Source organism: Cyanistes caeruleus, chromosome 16 (assembly GCF_971803275.1).
Source record: "Cyanistes caeruleus chromosome 16, bCyaCae1.hap1.1, whole genome shotgun sequence".
NCBI classification, from domain to species: domain Eukaryota; kingdom Metazoa; phylum Chordata; class Aves; order Passeriformes; family Paridae; genus Cyanistes; species Cyanistes caeruleus.
In genome coordinates, this window is record NC_141716.1 from 1590721 (window position 1) to 1596720 (window position 6000).

A 6000-nucleotide genomic window follows, 5' to 3' on the forward strand; every position below is an offset into this window, starting at 1 on the left:
GTATTCCAGCTTGGACAAAGCTGCCTGGCCTCTCCTTTAAACATTTACCTGCAGGCAAAGAGGTCTGTGATCCCCAAAGTTTGCTTGGAAAACACAGCCAGAACCCTACTGTCTGAAATCAGCAGGAAAACACAGAAAGGCCCCAGTTCTGCCTTTCCTTGTGTTGATTTAGTGATGGTGAATGTCCATGGAGGCTGTGCTCAGCCTGGCTCAAATAACTCAAGTCTAAATCCTCTGTGGTCTTAAACTTGTACACTCTAAGCTGCTCATCATCTTTATATCACAAATTAATTAAAATAAACCCACTGTTAAGTCTCAAACCCTACTAATTTCTAGTGTTGCAATCTAAAGGTTGGCACTTTCCAAAGAGAATTAGAAAATTTAGAAAAAAGGAGAAGAGAAAATAACAAAAAGGAAGAGGAGAACTAGAAAAGAGGAAAAGGTAGCATGTCTAAGGAAACTACTCTTCCAATAACATTAAGATATCCTCAAGGGAGATGTATAAGTAGGAGATATTACATGGCTGAACAGTAAATATCACATTTCTTTTTACAAGCATGTTTCTGCATTTTATTATATCTTGACTGGCAGATACATAAATTTTGAATATCCAGTCTAAGAAAGCTGAGGATCTACAGGCTGTGTTCTCCCTGGCTCGAAATGGAGTCAGTGCCATTTGTTATTCCATAACAGATGGATTAATTAGTGGAATATGTTCCAATCTAGAAAAATTAATGTTTTCATGAGCAAGCAAAAAAATGATGAAGTTCTCCAAGCACCACCCTGCCACCTTCCAGCTTCCAGGAGAAGCCCTGGCACTTTGTGGCACATGTGGAAATAGGTGCAGCCCCAGAAGCTGCAGGAAGGAACTACTTGGGCAACTCTGGTGATTTGGCCTCTTTCTAAAGTATTTTGCTGCTGCTGTCAGGCAGCTCTGTGTTATTTCCTGCAGTATAATCCCAGGCAGGAGGATTTCTGGATCATCTACCCGAGCTTTGGCCAGTGCTGAGTGATTGATTGAGGTTATGACATGACTTTTACAGACAGCACTTGCAGGGCTGACACAAACACATGGGACTCACTTGTTATTTTGTGGTAAAGGAAAAACACTTGGAACTGGGAAGGGGAATTTCCGGCAGCTGGGAAACTTCAGTAATTTGACATTAGACTGTGTTTGTTTGATGGTGGGAGACAGGTCTGATGAAACCAGACATTCAGTTTACAGTTCTAATTAATATCATCAGGGTTTAAGAGGGAAAAACCTCACCAACTCATTGATTCAGTTCCTTGGGAGAGACATTCCACAGTTCTGGTTTGCCCCAGGTGAATGCTCTTGTGCCCAAAGGAATCATTTTCTCTCCACAGGAAACACCATCAGGAAGGAAACATCTACACAAATACTATTTTTAATACACTTGTTTCACTTTTCAGGGGTAAGTCAGAGACCTGAACGTGAGCAGCATCTCAGCTGTAAATTCCAGCTGGATAATTCCTCATGTATCGAGCCCACCACTGAACATTGTTAATCTCAAGGCCCTTGTAAAGGAAGGATTCAATTTTGAAGCCTAAATTGAGACAATTCTAGTAAAATCATCTATTGGCCAGGCATTTAAACATTCTATAAAGGGGATGGGGTGAACCAGAGCCCTGAGAACAGGGCCAAAACCATGATGGAAGAACAGAAACCAAAGTGAAGGAAATGAGGAAATAAATAGGGTAAATGCTGCCTGTAGGAATAATATTCCTGTCCTCTCCTGCTCTCTCCTGCTCTGGAACCACTTCTGGTAAAGGAGAGAAGAGCTCAAGTTCTTTCTTTTAAAACTGAATTACAGCAGATTCCAGGGTGGGAGCACTCAGGTGGAAATGGGGGATCCAGGTTTGATTCTCTCCTCTGGAAAGTTCCTTTACTGTGCTGCTGGTGCATTTCTGAAAATGGCAGTTTGGGATGTAAACATGCCCTGAAATGAGTCCCTCAAAGGGGGATCTGAGATGTGGGGTGATACTGTCTGCTAACCCTGCCAAAAGGGGGTTCACTTCCATCTGCCCCAAAGCAGGGGCTGGGGAGGCACTGCAGGACAACAGGAGTCCCCAGGATGGCTGAATTCCCACTGATCTGGACAAGGGCTCCATGCTGCTGATTTTCAGAAATATTTACCACTGACATATCTCAGCAGATCAAAGGAAGCTGCTGCTGCTTAGCATTTCTGGCCTGTAATCTGCATTAATGTCTGTGCTCCTTCCAGCCTTATCTGAAATGTTAATGAAAACGCTGAATTTGCCCCAAAGCACCAGAAATTTGGAGAAGAAAGTGGAGTGAAATTTTCCAGCGCTCTCAGTGGGTGTGTTTAATGCAGAGGTGAGGCAGGCAGGTGGTGGGTCACACACCATCCTGAGCTGACACCTTTTGTTCACAGGAGGTGTCACAAAGGTGCAGCAGAGTGCTGCAGCCCAGCCGGTTTTAGCCTGAAAATGTGCAAATGGACTGGCCAGCCCTGCAGCTGGGGGGATGGATCCTGCACAGGGGTTGGGTTTTGGGTTTTGGTTACAAAGGTATTGTTGTCCTTTCTGCTACCATGAACGAGGCAGCTCTTGAGAACCCACAAACCAAGCTTTGGCCACTCTTGGTACAAGGTGCATCAGTATCAAACAGACCAGCATGGTGCTTGCCCTGTGAAAATACCAAGAATTTCAGTACTTTTTTCCTGAGAGTAAATTAAAAAAAATATATAATTGGTATAGAAAATGTAATGAGAGGTATTCTGCAAATTGAAATTAGCATCTAATGGCTCATTTCTTATTTGGTTCACTCCTAATGTCCTCCCATAATATAGAATATCTCCCAGGAATCGTCATGGGAGTCTGGGACCATGCTGTAATGTCCTGCCAGGCAGAATCAGGGCAGCCTGCACTGATTGTGGAGGTCTAGGTGTGCAAAATCCATCAGTGACAGACAAGGCATCAAGGACTGAGAAAAGAGAATTTCATTTCAGCAGGAGGTATTCCCAGTGCAAATGAAAGCTGCTCCTCTAGACGTGGTATTAGAGATACAGGGAAACTGCAAATTGAGTATTTCAATACCTCCCCACCCCTAATTTTAAGCAGTTAAAAAAAAATAAAAAGAAATAAAGGAGAGTGAAGGCAAGCTCTTTGGTTGCATTGAGAACAATCAGACACCCCGGGACTGGCTGGTTTAGGGAGCTGTTAATGGGATCCAGACTCTTTCAAGGTCACTGGTTCCAGCCTAGCCCAGATTAGAAGTAATTGGGAGTTATTATTCCTTGGTGGCTGCTCAGTGGTTTAAGTGACATGGCTTGGTGGTCTCAATGCAGCACGGGGTGAGCACCTATCCATACCTACCAAGGGGATTCTGTAGTGTCAATTCAGTGCTCTCCATCAGGAGCAAATTTAAAGATTAAATCGGAAATAAATCCAAATAATTTATAAACAATCCGTGTCACCTGTTTTTCTTCAAATATTGGTGCCTCAAAGTTGACACGTTTGGCCCTAAAAATAATCCCAGAATTGCTGAGGTTGGAAAAGGCCTCCAGGATCATCCAGTCCAACCTGAGACCTATCCTCACCCATCTTACCTTGGTCAGTCCCACCACAAATAACACCAACCTTTCATGCACAGGGCAAAATTGGTTTGGGATTTATGGTAATTCACCAGTAATAACAACAAACTTTGGGCTAAACTGCATGCTTTGAATTTGGCTCACTAAATTATATCAAAAGTCTCGGGTAGAGATATGCAGTGCATAAAACTTACATAAAGGATTTCATTGATTTTTAAATTCATTCAACTCCCCCTGGAAATCTTACTGTCTTCTCTTTGGGTTTTATGGCTCCACTTTTATGAATCAAATTTGCAAACTTTGAAATTACTCAGCCTTGAAATGTGCTCAACCATATAAAAAGCCCAAATAGTTTCTCCCAAATAATCCCAAATATTCTCAGTATTTACTTGTTATTAATTTATTTAATCTGAGCTTTCGCTTAAGAAAAAAAGTGCTTTCATTGGGATAGGTTTCTGAATGGACAAGATATTTCACATTATTTGCTGAAAATCCATTCCAGTGGGGAATGTTTACTATTCCTTTCACATACAATTATTCCTCTCAGTGTTAATCAGACAATTTTTCAAAGGTGTAGTCATGAAATTGGACTGGCTCCATGCCTAATCCAATATCTGCCGCTCAGTAAACACACACCTCTGGATATATGTTTCCAGCCAAAGATATATATTTTCTAGGCAACTGAATTTTAGCAGAGTGACACAGGCAGGAGCCCAGCAGCACAAGCAGATATTTCCTTGATGGAGATCTCATCGCTATGCAAGCTATTTTTGGTTTTGTGCTTTACATGTTTTGGGTGAAAAAAGCCCCAAACCGGAGCTAGACTGTTTTCCTAAGTAATTCTGGACTGCACGTGCCGTGGTGGGGACACACCAGTGACTCAGGGCTTTACAGGAAAACAGAAGACATCATTTCCCTGCTTCATGCTGCATTACTTCAGCAAAGAGAAAACATCTCTGCAGAGTCATAGTGAGTAACCCCGACATGCCACAGCAATGACTGCCATGAGAAAACCTCCCTGAGGGCTCAGGAATTAAAGCTTCATTCGGCAGCAATGCAGAAATTAGAAACGTGGCTGTCCAAGGGATAATCTGTGATAGCTCTGCTGAGACAATAGCCTACAATGAAATCAAAGCTGGAGAAAATTCTGAATTCCCAGCAGTGGCATTTCTGCAGTATCTGTGAGCTCCCTTTGGTGGGGTTTCCAGGTTAAATCTGGAGGTTAAAGAGCATCAACTAATCCACAGGGTGGTACCACTAATCCGAGTTTCTGCTGTGGTCAGGTTTCAGCCAGAGCTTTGTACCTGGAGCCTTGCCTGGGTGTCTGCTCTGAGCAGGTGTGTGAGCAGAGCCTGCCCAGGAAACAGCTCGGCTCTGAGCACACACCAAGCCCTGTGTGCCCTGAGACACATTTTATCAGGATATTTATCGGTTTGGGAACGGAATGAAATCACATCCTGCTCGCTGAGGAGCACAGTGAGCTCCCAGCAGGGTCCTGGGGGAACTGTGGGACCATTCCAGGAGCAAGAGCTTGCAGGACCAGCTCCAAACCCAATCCTCTGGCCAGACACAGCCCTGTGTCCCACAGATATTTTTATCAAAGCTCACTTCTCCTCTTCGTGCATCTATTAATGCAGGACATGCTTTTACTTAACAATCCAGCAGCCCATCCAAGTGATTTCACCCCCTCACTCCTGCAATTTGAAATATTATTTTGCTCTTAATTTTCAGCCTCCTCCACCTCCTCCTCTCCCTCTCTCTCCCTTTTTTTTTTTTTTGTTTTGGTTGGTGACCACAAGTGTAGTTTCAGTAAATAAAGCTGGTGCTTGATAATGTGGAACGGCCAGGAGCTTAACTCTGCCCTTGGAGATCGCTTACATCAAACCAGCAATCAAAAAGTGGTGCAGATAAAATTTGTCATCAGGGATTTCCTACAAAAGAATTACAGTGGAGAAATAGCCTGATCGATACTATGGATTTTCACTGCAGGGGCTGATAGTCCAATTGCTGTGAAACACTCACACAGATAAAAGGGCACGGCTGCCACTTTGTTACAGACTGCTGACTCAGCCCCAAGCCTGGCAGGTATTTATAGGCCAAAGTGATACAGAATTATCACCTTGCAGTGCCCAGCTCTTGTTAGTTCCGAGATTGCTTCCCTTTATGGGATTGCTAAATGCAGGTGAATGGAAAAATGATGGCTAACAGCTGTCAAAATGCAACAGAATGAAGTACTTAAATCTTTTTTTATCCATTAAAAGGGTAACAACCAAACATAGATCATGGTGCAGACGTTGTAATGATATTTGGGGCCGGTAAACGAGGGGTTATAAACAATGTACACCTGATCAAAATGGTAAGAAAAATACAAAAGGGGGAAAAAAAAAAGCAATAATAAAAATTCTTCTTGTTACTTTACAATATG